Raw genomic sequence first — 15,552 nt, forward strand, 5'->3', positions numbered from 1 at the left:
AAAAATACAGTGTAAAAAAGACAGTCTCTTCAATTACTGGTGCTTGGAAAACTGGACAGCAATATGTAAACTAATGAAACTCGACCTTTCTCTTACACCGTTCACAAAGATAAAGTCGAAATGGATAAAAGACCTCAATGTGAGACAGGAATCCATCAGAATTCTAGAGGAGAACATAGGCAGTAATCTCTTCAATATCAGCCACAGCAACTTCTTTCAAGATATGTCTCCAAAGTCAAAGGAAACAAAAGTGAAAATAAACTTTTGGACTTCATGAAAATCAAAACCTTCTGCACAGCAAAGGAAACAGTCAAGAAAACAAAGAAGCAACCCACGGAATGGGAGAAGATATTTGCAAATGACAGTACAGACAAAAGGTTGATATCCAGGATCCATAATGAACTCCTCAAACTTCACACACACAAGACAAGCAATCCTATAAAAAAAAGGCAGAAGATATGAACGGAGACTTCTCCAGTGAAGACATACAAATTGCTATCAGACACATGAAAAAATATTCATCATCACTAGCCATCAGGGAGATTGAAATTAAAACCTCATTGAGATATCACCTTACACCAGTTAGAATGGCCAATTAACAAGACAGGAAACAACATGTGTTGGAGAAAATGTGGAGAAAGGGGAACCCTTTTATACTGTTAGTGGGAATGCACGTTGGTGCAGCCTCTTTGGAGAACAGTGTGGAGATTCCTCAAGAAATTAAAAATAGAACTTCCCTATGACCCTGACATTGCACTCCTGGGTATTTAACCCAAAGATACGGATGTCGTGGAAAGAAGGGCCATCTGTACCCCAATGTTTAGAGCAGCAATGGCCACGGTTGCCAAACTGTGGAAAGAACCAAGATGCCCTTCAATGGAAGAATGGATAAGGTGGATGTGGTCCATATACACTATGGAGTATTATGCCTCCATCAGAAAGGATGAATACACAACTTTTGTAGCAACATGGACGGTAATGGATAGATTATGCTGACTGAAATAAGTCAAGCAGAGAGAGTCAATTATCATAATGTTTCACTTCTTTTTGGAGCATAATAAATAGCATGAAGGACATGGGGAGTTAGAGAGGAGCAGGGAGTTGGGGGAAATTGCACTGGGAGGTGAATCATGAGAGACTGTCTCTGAAAAACAATCTGAGGGGTTTGAAGTGGCGGGGGGTGGGAGGTTGGGGTACCAGTTGGTGGGTATTATGGAGGCCACGGATTGCATGGAACACTGGGTGTGGTGAAAAAATAACAAATACTGTTATGCTGAAAATATTAAATTTAATTTAAAAAATAAAATAAAATAAAATAAAAGAATGGGCAGGCAATAATCTCAATCTTTTGGTAGTGGTTGAGTCCTGATGTATGACCTAGTATGTGGTCTATTCTTGAGAAGGTTCCGTTTGCACTTGAGAAGAATGAGTATACTGTTGTTTTAGGGTGGAATGTTCTGTATATATCTATGAGGTCCATCTGGTCCAATGTGTCATTCAATGCCCTTGTTTCTTTATTGATTTTCTGATTTAATGATCTGTCTGTTTCTGAGAGAGGCATGTTAAGATCTCCTATGATTAGTGTATTCATATCAATATGACTCTTTATTTTGATTAACAGTTTTCTTATGTAATTGGCTGCTCCCATATTGGGAGCATAGATATTTACAATTGTTATATCATCTTGGTGGATAGTCCCTTTAAGGATTATGTAGTGTCCTTCTGTATCTCTGACTACAGTCTTTAGTTTAATATCTAATTTATCTGATATGAGAATTGCTACCCCAGCCTTCTTTTGAGGGCCATTGGCATAAAAAATGCTTCTCCATCCTTTCACTTTCAGTCTTGGTGTATCTTTTGGTTCAAAATGGGTCTCCTGTAGACAACATAAAGATGGGTCCTCTCGTTTTATCCAATATGCAACCCTGTGCTGTTTTGGGGCGCATTTAGGCCATTCACATTGAGAGTGATTATTGATAGATATGTTTTTATTGACATCGTTTTATCTTTGAAGTGTTTTCTGTAAATTGTATCTATTTTTCTGTTAAATGCTATTCTTAAGATTTTTCCTCTTTTATAAAATCCCCTTAAAATTTCCTGCTGTGTCGGCATGGTGGTTCGGTATTCTTTTAAGCCTTGCGGGTCTTGGAAACTTATTATCTCTCCCTCCATTTTGAATGTGAGTCTTGCTGGATAAAGTATTATTGGCTGCATGTTCTTTTCATTTAGTTCCCTTAATATATCTTGCCAGCCCTTTCTGGCTTGCCAGGTCTCTGTGGACAGTTCTGATGTTATTCTGATGGGCTTTCCTCTGTAAGTAAAGAGCCTCTTTGTCCTAGCGGCTTTCAAGAATTTACATCTACAATTATAATTTCTCAATTTGACTATCAGGTGTCGTGTTGTTTTGTTGGAATGTATAATCTTGGGGGGAGACTGTTCAGCCTCTAGTACATGAACGCTGGTTCCATTCACGAGATTGGGAAAATTTTCATGAGGAATTTGTTCCACTATATCTTCTAGACTTCCTTCTTTCTCCTCCCCTTCAGGGATTCCAATAACATTTCATTGCATCATTTATTTCCCTAATTCTGTTTTTGTGGTTTCTAAGCTGTTTGTTTCAGGCTTCCTCCTGATCCTTTCTCTCTATCTGTTTGTCCTCCAGATCACTAATTCTATCTTCTGTCTCAGTTACCCTAGCTTTGAGAGAATTTAGATTGGATTGGATCTCATTGAGAGCATTGTGAACCTCAACCCTGGTAGCTTTCAGCTCCACCCTAACATTGTGAACATCATCTCTTGTTGCTTTCAGCTCAGCCCTAATCAATTCCATTTTGTCATCCATGGCTTTCTCCAACCTAGCTATTGCCTGAATAATTGTTAGCCTGAATTCTCTTTCCATCATATTGTCTATGTTGATAGCTGTTAGCTCTGTTGCAGAAGGTCCATCCTCTGTATTTTTCTTCTGTTGGGCATTCCTCCTCCTTGTAATTTTGGTGAGAGCTGACTGAGCAGATGTAACTGTATATATTGACTGTGGTACAGTTAAGGTGTACCCTGGAACACTTCTGAGCAATCAGGATTCCCCACCCAAACGAGAGACAAAAGAAAAGAAAAAGAAAAGAAAGAGAGAGAGAGAGAGAGAGAGAGAGACATGAAAGAAAGCAAGATGAAAGAGAAGGTTCAGCCCAAATGGGACCAAAGGTAAGATTTATGAAGTAGACAAAAACAACACACAAAAAGACCAATAAAAGTATATGACAAGAGAAAAAAAATATATATGCAAATAAAGGAAAAACCTCGTCAAAAAGAACCCCAAATGTAAGATTTATATACTATCAGGACAAACACAAAAACACAGAAACACTGGTTTTCTCCCAAGAAAAGTTCGGAGAGTGGTTATAAATTCTCAGTGTGGGCAAGAAAGATTCTTTTGATCCTTCCTGGATGTATCTTGATATCTTTCTTAAAGGACTCAGCTTTCCTAAGATAAAGGGGGATTAAAAATTGGTTTACCCATAGGTGTACTATATATTGGGGAAAGGGGATTACTTTGAAGTTTAACTCTATATGAATATTAGAAAATAAACAAAAACGAATAAACTAGACTAAATTTAACTCAAATAAAAAACGAAATTTCAAAAATAGAAATGCAAAAGAAAACATAGTTGTATGTATCAAAAAGTTCAGGTTAGGAGTTATTATGGAATTTGATGTACTGGACATCTCATTGTGATGGTAAATCGGTTTAAAAAATATCTGTATAAAAAAAAATAAACCAGAGTTTTGGGAACGAGGAAAAAATAAGTGTTTTCCTATGACGTAGTGGTGTTTGTTCACTTGTCGTTCTTTTTTTTTTTTTTTTTTCTTGGTTGGTTTTCTGTAGGAGGGGCCTGCAACGTAGGTTTTCAGTCATTTATGTTCCCTGAGTTAAGTCCTCCCACGCCCCTGAAGGGGGTGGGCTCTGAAGAAACTGTTTTTTGTTTTTTGTTTTTTTTTTCAGGCTTTTGTTCTCTGGCAGTTTTTATGTTTGTTCACTTTTTTTTTTCTCTCACCTTGACCACTTTTGATGGTTTTTGTAGTTTTAGAGGAAGACAAAGTGCACTCTGACCTCCCTCTCAGAGAGAAGCCTCAGTCTGGATGCAGAGCCTAAATAAGTTTCCCCTTGGCCACTGGCAGAGCAGGTTCTGAGTCATAGTCCCTGGGGACACAGGATCTTTTGCTTGTACCCAAAGCCAAGGCAGTGGCGGCTGTCTGGGCAGCTCCAGACCATCAGAGAGGTTCCAAGCAGCAATCGCACACTTAGATTTTCCTGCTGGCCCTGGCTGGGAGTTCCTGGTCTTTCTGGGTCTAAGAGCACCTGGCTTGCTCACACATCTTTCAGGGGAGGCTGTGCATCACGCGCGGGTCAAGATCCGAAAGCACCAGGCTGGGCCTTCACGCACCTCTCTGTGGGGAGAGTTTGGTGTACACATCTTAGGCTCTGAAACAATGGTGCGTATCAAAGGGTGCCAGCTGGGCCTTTGTACATCTCTCAGGGGAAGATGAGGGGAACGCACATCTCAGGCTCTATAGCAGGGCTCACGAGTTCTGCCATCCCCTCACAGGAGCCAGACACCACGCATTCTCAGGCACGCTGGAGGCTTAGGGACCAAGACCAGGTTTCTTTGCCACACTCTCTCTGGCTCAGTGCCAGGGGATGCTGTCCTGGGACCAGGGACTTAAGCCCCTTTCCCTAGCCGCCCCGATTCCCACAATTCCCCCCCTGTAATCCTTTGCTCTTTTGGAGTGCTTTCAACCATTCTCCAAGTTAATGCTGGTCTCCAGATGCAGGGCACTCTCCCTGGTATTGGGGGTATTACCTTCCAACCTTTAGTCTCTGTTGGCTCCCTGCCCCTTTTATTTATCTTCCTATATCAGTCCACCATTCCCACACCACTTTACCTGCCTGCTGGCGTCTTCTGCCCCTGTAGAAATCCAGACATTTATAATTCTGATCTCAGGCTGATTTCATGGGTGATATGAGTTCTTGGTAGGTAATCAGCTCATTGTAGTGTATAGGTTGAAAAGGCGCCTCCTCCTACTTCCCTGCCATCTTGTCCCCAGGAAACTTTTCATCCAGGATTTATTCAATTATGTCTTCTACTGTTCTCTCTTCCCCACCCCATTCTTCCCAATATTTTTGACAATGGAACATTTCATAGCGTCATTTATTAGCCTAAGTCTGTTGTCATGGTTTCTAAGCTATTTTTCCAAGCCTCCTCCTTATTCTTTTTTTCCTATCCATTATTTTCTAGATCAGAAAGTTGATCTTCTGCCTTTTTTACCCTAGCTGTTAGAGTACTCAAATTAGATTGGATCTCATTGATAGCAATTTTAACTTCTGCCAGATTTGCTCTCACTTCAGCCCTTAGAGATTCTATGTTGTCACTAATGGTCTCCAAAAACCTAGGTAGTGCCTGGATAATTGTTTCCGTGATTTCCACTTCCAACACCTTGTTTATGTTGATATCCAATAGTTCTGTACCAGTGGTCACAGTCTCTGAATTTCTTCTCTGTTAGGTGTTCCCCCTCCTCCTCCTAGTAATTTTGTTGAGAGGTGGGTGAGGGGATGTACAGCTGAATATATCAGCCCCAATCCAGACAAAGTGCAATATGTAACATTGCAGAGTATTGGAAGTCACCACCAAAAAGAAATTAAAAAAAAAAAAAAACGGGAAAGAAAGAGAGGGAGAGAGAAAAAAGAGATGGTCCAGCCAAAATGAACCCCTGGAGTAAGATTCATAATGTATATGAACAGCAATGAACAAACAAAAAGACTGGCAAAAGTAAATTGGAAAAAAAAAGAACCCAGACAAAATAAACTCCAAGAATAAGAATTATATAATACCTGAAAAAAATAGGAGAGGGAGGGAGAGCTAAAGAGATGCAGAAACATTGACAGAAGAAAAAGAAAAAGTTGCAAGGTGGTTATAAATCCTCAGTGTGGGTGAGGAATGTTATTTTCGTTCTTCCTGGGAGTATCTTGATATCGTTGTTAAAGTACTCAACTTTCCAGAGATAAAGGGAAATTAAAACTGATTTATATATAGGATAGGATTGAATAGGGTAAAAGTAATACCTTGATGCTTGCATCTATTTGTATATTTAGAAAAGAGAAAAAAAAGAAAAGAAAAAGAAAAAAAACACATGTATACATATGAAAAAAGTTCAAGTTAAAAGGTTATCATGAATTATGTTGTATTAAACCTCTAATTGTAATGGTAAGATTGTTCAAATTTCTTTAAAATATGAGAAAACTGAGAATGATTTTTTTTTAAAAAGCTATATCTATGAGATTTGCAGGTTTTAGGGAAATACCTTTAGCTAATATATTGTTTTTACCCCTGATGTTGGAGTTTTATAGTTTTTGGAGACCCTGTAGTGATTATTTTCTCATACTTTTGGCTTGTCTTATGGAGTAGGAGCTTGCTGCATGGTTTTTCAGTCAGTCTTGTTTGGGCTGAGTCTCCCTGATGCCTCTCAAGGGGCTGGGCTCTGTGGAAATTAGTTCTTCAGTGTTTTGTTCTCTGGACGTTTTATTCCTTTGGTGGCTTTCTGGAGGTTTAGTGAAAGCAAACTGCACCCAGACCTTTGCCTTAGAGAGAAGCCTCAGCCTGCTCCCCTCTGTGGCCCAGATCATGTAGACACCCCCACACACACTTCAAACTTCGCTGAACAGCACAACATCCCACAATCAGTGCGCTCCCACAGCCACTGTCTCAGTGGTCACCAGAGGTGCCTGTTTGTCTCTTCACCCACCTTGTCACTAAAAGTGTGAGTGATATTGGTCCACAGAGCCCCCTTCTGGAGGCAGCCTTTGCCAGGACTACGGTCCAGGCCCAAGGCAGGGTACGTTCAGAGCCCAAGGTCATGTAGTTTGTGGAAGGCTACCTTTGAGGGATCCTGACCAGAGATCATGCAACATTCTCTCAGGCATGGCCTGGAATAATTCAGACCCTTTGGCTAGTGACAGAAATCCACGGTCATAGAGAGCAACAGCTGGTACCCACACCAGACTCTCTAACACATGGGCGATAGTGCACAGAACCCATGGTCCATGCAGGGCATGAATAGTGTAGAAGTCTGTGGACCTAAAGAGCACAAGTAGGGGCCCATGCCAGACTATCATGTGCGGGCAGGAGTCCACCCAGCCAAGTGGTGGTGCAAGAAAGATGGAGGCTCAGAGACCATGGACTGGAGGCTCTGCCACACTCTCTCTGGCATGGATCATCATTGGTAGTGGCCAGCCTGGGTCAGTGGGATTAGGCCATGTTCCTGACTACCTGAGTCTATCAGTTGCCCCTTAAGAATTTTTGCACTTTTTGAGTTCTTTTAACCAGACTCCAAGTTAATGCTGGTCCCCTACCACAGGGCACTTTTGTATTTGGGTATTATTTTCCAATGGGGTTTTTCTGGTGGCTCCCTCCTCTTACTGTTTATGCTCTGATATCAGTCTGAGCATCCCCACTCTTCTTTACCTCTCAAATGATGTCTGCTGGTCTCATAGAGATCTAGACGTGTATAATCTTACATCTCAGACTGATTTCCTAGATGTTCAGAGTGTTCTGGTAGATATGTAGCTCAAATTAGGGGACTTTTCCACCTTCCCAAGCACACTACTTAATGCTCAGTTCTTTATCACATTGAGAAAGTTATGGGAGTTTAAGATTCATTTTATCCTGAAGATAATGAAATCCTGAGAATCTAGTTAAGAGAAAAGAGTAGGAAATAAGCATCATGTTTGGCCATCTGGAAATTATCCAAGTTCATAATTTTGTTTTCAAGTTCTTTTCTATGATGAATCAGAAGTGTTCCCATAAGAAGCCAGAGTTTCTACAATATGACTAGATTCTTCACTGTATTTCTTAGAGGCAAAAATATACATAAATATCATTACTTTGAAAAATAAATCTTGCCTTGTATAACATGCTTTTTAGTTTAAATACAAGATATATTTTTGAGAAAATACACAGAGTCTTACTACTATAATAAAAAAGTACTATTTGCACTACAAGCAAGAAGTACAAAGTTAAACAAGTATATTTAATGCAATTCTATTTACAGCGTGAGAAACACTCATCATTGTATTTTAACTGACGTATTATAAAAATCAGTAACTGTTGCACAGGCATAAATCCTCAAGATTTTTTTTTCCTCTCAAGGAAGATGTCCATTTCTTCTTTTTCTTAAGAAGTTGCCCATGAAATTATTATTCTACCTCTAAAGTAGCCCAAGGAGAAAATCAGTAAAGCATTTATGTTTTAGTTCAGAATCAAATTGGAAAGGGTTCTACTATTTATAATTTCAATCACTAAATTAACAATAAATGTATAATCTGGTAACATTCCAACATTCAAATAGCATGCCCTTGAAACTCATGGTGTTTCCTTAACATTGGGTCTGCAAAAAAATTCTGGAACCATAATTGTTAATATCATACCAGTTGTATATAACTTTTTCAACAGGTGAAGCCAATGAGAAAGCCAGGATGCTTGTAGGGCAGATTAATTTGGAATGGAAGAAAAATGCTTAGAGTAAAAAAATGGTGTCTTTTTAGTCATGATTTAACTTCAGATAAAACTTGAATATGAAACGTGCTTTTAGGGGACACCTGGGTGGCTCAGTGGGTTAAAGCCTCGGCCTTTGGCTCAGGTCATGATCCCATGGTCCTGGGATTGAGCCCCGCATCAGGCTCTCTGCTCCGCAGGGAGTCTGCTTCCTCCCCTCTCTCTCTCTGCCTGCCTCTCTGTCTACTTGTGATCTCTCGCTCTCTGTCAAATAAATAAAACCTTAAAAAAAAAAAAAAAAAAACAAAACGTGCTTTTAGGGGCACCTGCATGGCTCAGTTGGTTAAACACTTGTCTTTGGCTCAAGTCATGATCCTGGAGTCCCAGACTGGAGCCCAGTTCCTTGTCAGCCTCCCTACTTGGAGGAAAGTCTGCTTTCTCCATCTCCCCTGCCCCTGCCCCTACTCATTCTCTCTTTCAAAAAAAAATAATAACTGAAATCTTCAAGATGTGTTTTTGCTAAAGCAAAAAAAATTCTGATCAGTGCAATATTTGATAAGTCTAGTATAAAAACACTTCTGAAAATCATAAATGCTTCAAATAGAGGTTTTTAGAGATAGTGTCACATTACTTCTAAATTTAAGGTATTGCAAATACTTTGAGGATACCACTTTAAACACTGTCCTAATCAAAATCCTGGACTGCTTCTCATGTGAGAAGATGGTCTATAAAATCAGAAATCAAAGAGACGTACTTAAGTATTAGAAGTGGACATGGGATCCATATTTGAGGCTAAAAGGTCAACCTGATAAATTATCAAGCACCTGTGGAAATGCATTCCTATTCAAACAAGTGACAATGTATTGTTTAATAAACTTCCATGTTCCAATCAGGTTCTGCCATTTAATAGCTGTTACTTTGGGAAAGTTACATAATGTCTTGAACCTCTTTTCCTATGGAAACTAAGAACAATCAGTACCTCATAACCCATTGTGCATGAAAAGCCATGATAAAGACTAATTCTATAGCAAGTTTCCTTACTTTTACTATGTGTTGAGTGTTTCCAAACCACCTAATGTCCGTGTGTCTCTAATAATATTTTTATTTGCTATTCCATTTTCCCCCACAGATAAAAGTTCTAGTGAAGATATTTCCCTAAGCCCACTATATTTCTTCCTTCAATTGCCGAAGAACACTCCATAGGGCTGGAACGTATCTTTGTCTTCTTGAGGACTTTCCCCCTGATTTTATCAAGATATATTGGAAAGAATAGAATGGCAAACCAATTCTGAAATCCCAGCTGGGAGACACCATGAAAACAAATGACACATACATGAAATTGAGCTGGCTGACTGTAATTGGAGTGTCAATGGATAAAGAACACAAATGTATCATCAAACATGAATGTAATAATGGAAGGATTGATCAAGAGATTCTTTTTCCTTCAATAAACAAAGGTATGTGCTTATAGAAAAAGATAAAACCTCCTAGAAACTATTATTTTTCACCAAAGGGAAAACTGTATCTTTCTGTAAAGTATTAATGGAAATAAGAGGACTAGAAGTCTTTCTTTCATGCTGATGCTTTTAACAGTAGCATAAATATCCTGCTATATGTCCCCATGTAGTAAAAATAGTAGATGATTTGGAGCATACAGAGAAAATGAAAAAGACAAAATCACTTTCCCTTTCTCCCCTTAGCTTTGTCAACCAAAATATTAAGGTCACAGTGATTTTTTTAGGGTCATCATGTACATCAAATGAAACAATACACACGAAAGCAGCTAGCAAACTCACACACAATAAACTCACAAAAGAGAACCAGTTTTGATAATCTTACTTGATCAGAAAATAAGAACAATTAGACATCTTTCAGGAATGTTTTAGTCAGCGTTCAAATTCCCTCTCATTTCAATCTTGCTCTACTCAAAGTATAAATCATAAAGAGTAAGATCAAGGCAACAAAATTCTGTTCATTTCTTGGAGCCATATTGCAGCTCTACAGAAAATAGTAATTGGGCTGCTGAGGTTTTAATATGGTCTTGAGTTTCTCAAATTTAGATTTTATATATGACTGTAAGGTGAAATTTCAAGTGAAGATTAGTTGAGTATAATGTGTCTATTTTTCCATTGTACAAAAGGAATGTATTCCTTATCATTGGTAAATGCTGCTCAGCAAACATGATTACACTTCTAGTATGTGCCAGGTGTGGGAAGGATGCAGGATGTTCTACTGTCCCAAGGAGGATCACTACAGTAAGGCCAATATAATTTTCCTAACCACTCAAGGTTATTTGTGATTCAGGCATGGTATCCCAAATTAACCTCATTTATGCAGTCTCTGGTCATATTTAGAAAGTGTGTGCAGATGGCTGAATGGTCCCTGTCCTGGCAGTGGATCAGTAACTCACCAGATTCAGAAGTAAATAACTGAGCATTCACATCATGGATTTTGGCTCCATAGAGCCCATGGGTAGAATTTTTGTTTGTACTTTTCCCTGTTCTTAAAAATAAATTTTTCAGTGGTCGGTGTAAAGCTCATAACAAGACCTATGAAGAACGTTCTATATAGAAGTCTTAAATTTTAAAGTCAGTCTTCATCTTCTTGGGTCTGTTAAAAAGAAAGTCATAGAGATGGCTGAGTGTCTCCATTGGTTAAGCATCTGCCTTAGACTCAGGACATTATCTGGGTGTTCTGGGATCAAGTCCCACTTAAGGATCCCTGATCTTCTCCCTCTTCCTGCTGCTACACACGCTTGTGTTCTCTCTCTCTCTCTCTCCCTCTCTCTCTGACAAAAAATAAATAAATAAAATCTCAAAGGGAAAAAAAAAAACCTACAGACCCAAAATTGCAACCTTCAACTTAAGGCCCAGGTCACTAAACCACAACTTACTACTTAACTCAAGTACAATTTCAACCCCCAGAAGGGACCCTTAAGCAGTAAACATTGGAGTTTCTTCTTCAGCCCCAGGAAGATTCCTGATTGATCCTTCCCATTCCTCCTAGGATGGAAATAATACCTAATACAATGGATTTAAAAAAAAAAAAAAAAGATTTTACCCATTTATTTGACAGCAGAGTCCTCAAATAGGCAGAGAGGCAGACGGGGGGGGAGGCTTCCTGCTGAGCATTGAGCCCACTGTGGGGCTCTATTACCGGACCCTGAGATCATGACCTATGCCAACATCAGAGGCTTAACCCACTGAGCCACCCAGACATCCCACAATGGACTTTTTGTTAATGATTTCCCTTTTTTTCTCATTTTCCTTTGCTGTAATCCTTTGGAGCTCACCTATACTTGCAAGGTGGGATGATGCCTCACTCAAATGGCCTGGAAAGGTAACACACTCATATTTATTGTCCAGTTTATTACTACAGCAGTATCCTCTGGAATTTAGAGCAACCTTTTATTCCAGGCTACCAGAAAACTCAACCCTGGTTTGAAAATTACTCAGGCTAAATAAGACATCTCATTGGTTAACTTTCCTACATTCATGATCTGAGTTAGAAGGGAACCAGCAGGAAAAATTGTGTTCCAATATTCATGCCTTTGGCTGGCCTTACTTCCCAGGTTAGGGATAAATGTAGATGGAGTATGATCAAGACCTTTTCCTTCATTCTTTAAATTTTTGAAGAACCCTTTACCAAGGCAATGTCTGCCTAATAAGAATCCTTACACTCTGGCCAAAGGAGTTCTTGAAAAAAAGACAGCCCTTAGTTATCTCTTAGCTGAGAAATGCTAGGTCTGTACTGCAGACAACAGTATGTGCTAAACCCTAATGTACAGTTCCGGGGGAAGTTGAAGCCCAATAACATCAGGTTACTGAGGAAGCCACGTGGCTTAAAAGAGTGATTCCTTCAGCAGGGTCTTTCTTACTCATTTGTTTTTAATTGCTTTGAGTCTTGGAGCACATAGCCTCAAATTTCACTCCAAACATTGGGAATTATCTTGTTTATTTTAATCAATATAATCTGTGGGGTGCTTTATGTTTTATCAAAAGCTCTAAATACAAATACAGAGACACTAACCTGAACACTAATGATCTTTCTAAGACTGGAACATCAGAAAACCAAACAAACAAATGAAAATAAGATCATAACCAGCTCAAAAATTGTAAGACTGCAGTGGTGACCTGTGAGCATCACAAGGATTAATCAGAAAGGTCAAGAACTCTGAATAGTACACTATGGAACAACAAGTATTGTGATCACTTCAGAGCAGTTGCTGAGAGTGATGTTAAAGCCTTCAATTTTGAGCCCATGTCTCAGTTAATTTGAGAATCTGATCAAAAGTTGGGGTTGTTCAAAAGGAAAGCCACAGGCTCAAAATGCCCTCACATGGCTTAATGCCCTAAGTTGGTGAGCCAAGTCTTAATAATGACCCAGCTGCAGTTGCAACATCCAGAACTACATAACTTTAGCCAGCCCAGGTGGGAATTTCCTGGTCAGCGCTAGGAAGTCTACTTATTGGCTCCGTATGTTTCCCTTAGGAGGGTGATCTTGCCTAAAACAATGAATTCTTAGCTGATTATGTTTTGTTTTATCCATTGATGTCTTATTTATAAGATTCATTTATTTGCGGGAGGGTCAGAGGGAGAGGGAGAGTGAAACACAAACAGGCTCTGTGCTGAGCACAGATCCATGTGAAGGGCTGGATCCCAAGACCCTGAGGACAGGACCTGAGCCAAAACCAAGAGTGTGACACTTAGCTGACTTCACAACCCATGTACTCCATCTCACAGGCTATCTTGGAAGTCTTTTCTTTCTTGTGGCCATTTGCAGCGCCCTTCTATCTACTGGATAGGATACTATCCAATTCATTGGTGGATCAATTAATACAGCTTATTAGGTCTTAAAACTTACTGGACTGCATTTGTCTTATTTCACAGATTCTTATTTTGTGCATTTACCTTTGCTTTCCTTTTATATACCATAAACATTTACCTTTGCTTTCACCTGGACTGTGATGAAGATCCCATGAAATTATGTCAGTGAAAATGCTTGCTGTGGAAAACATAACGAGGGTGAATTTGTTCATATACTTAAATTAATGTACATCTTATCCTAAAAGTAACACATCTATGATCACAGAGTCAGCCCCAAGGTTTCAGTTCTACCACTCAGAGAGAGCAAAGCATAAATTTAATATAACCACTGGGCTATGTGTGTTGTTAAGTTTTTATTTTTCTGGTGATCAGAGAAAAATAAAATGGAGTGTTAAGTTCCCCAGTGAACATTATGGTAAGGGAGAAGTTCTTGTTTATGATGAATTTCACTTGACACTTATTTCTGAAATGAGTATCTCCCAAGGTCTTCTAATCAACAAAGCTAATGAGGGCATTTCTGTTCATGCAATTCTACAATGGACATCTAGTGTGGGTTCTTGGGAGTTTTTTTGTTTGTTTGTTTGTTTTGTTTTGTTTTGTTTTTGAGAAAAGCTTGTTCATATGTATGTACACTATACATGAAAACCCAGAACAGTGAGTGCTTCTGAAGAGAAATAAAACTCATCTTTTCCATGATTTTGACCAGTCTTTGTTGAGAAAGATCACCCAGACACATATACACATTTTATTATGCAAACTGTTCCCTTAATGTCTGTATGTCAATCAATGCATAATGTTAAAACGTTTGTATTCATCTTTCTTAAAGTTTTAATTTTCACTCCAGTTAGTTAACTTGAGATTATATTATTTTCAGGTGCACATTATGATGAATAAAGTCACTGTATGGAAAAGAAGGATACATTAAAAGCACTTTACTTTAGCTCTTTAGGCTATTTTAACACTAAATATAATTATGCTAACATTTTCCTTCTTGGGATTTAACCCCATGCCTATACCTCCAACCCACTTCCAGAACACACCTGCCACCAGTCCATATGCAGAAATTCTCTTAGGGCTGCTCTCCCACTGATGATGTCCAGGGTATGCCAGTGATGTCAGAAAAGGCAGGCAGCCCCTGGGCAGCAGTAGGGTGGTACAGAGGGCCTGCATGGGGGACGCAACAGTGGTGGGGTGGGAAGCAGCAGCGGGGAGGGGAGGCAGAAACCAGAGGGGTGCAGTGAGGCAGCAGGGGCAAAGGGGGGAGCAGTGGGGAAGCAATGTCTCTGGGTCATAGGCACAGTGGCATCATGGAGGTGCAGTGGGGTCGCAGTGTTGTTGGCAGGGCACAGTGGGTCAGCAGCAGAGGGGGTGGGTGAAGCAGGACAGTCCTGGAGTGGGGGTTAATGGTGGGAGGGGAAGGACCAGCAGGGCGGCGGTCTCATGGTAGTGGGGCAAGGCAGCAGCAGCAGGGCAACCAAGGAAGGAGCAGTTGCCTTGTAATCACTGGCAGCAGCACCAGGGTAGCGGGTTTTGGGTTGGGGAGGGGGGCGGAGTCAGGGTGGTAAGAAGAGGTGAGGTGGAGAGTAGTTGGGGACGTCTGCAGTGGCGATCGGGGGTATATGCAGCGGGACAGCAAGACCCTGCGGTGTGGTAGCTGTGGGGGGTGATGTGTGGCAGCGAAAATCAAGGGCAACTCAGTGGGGCAATCGGGCCATAATGGCATGGGGTAGTAGGCAGGGTCGTGGGACTGCCCAGGCGGGAGGAGGTGGCAGCCAGGTGATGACCCTATGGTAGAGGAGCGGGACCCATATGGGAAATATCAGGGGTCACCAGAGGCAGGTGAGGGACAGCCAGGCGGTAATGGCACAGGGAGCAGTGGAGGGCCCATGATGCGGGAGCTGTGTGACAGCCAAGTGGGGCAGCCCTGCAGTGACTGTTGGGGGTGGGTGGAATCTAGGCAGCAGTAACCAGGAGTGGAGGTGGGACCAGCCTGAAGGTAGCAGCTGTGCATCAGTAGCAGCGGGGCAGGTGTGGAGGGCGGGCCCAGAGTGCACTCCTGGGGGCTAGGCAGCAGCATTTAAGAGGGTGTGGTGGGCGGGCCCAAAGTGCATGTCATGGGGGCGGGGCAGCAGCTGTTAGGAGGGCGTGGTGAGCGGGCCGTCCTGCACTTCAAGGGGGTG

The sequence above is a fragment of the Mustela lutreola genome, chromosome 5 (assembly GCF_030435805.1).
Source record: "Mustela lutreola isolate mMusLut2 chromosome 5, mMusLut2.pri, whole genome shotgun sequence".
NCBI lineage: Eukaryota > Metazoa > Chordata > Mammalia > Carnivora > Mustelidae > Mustela > Mustela lutreola.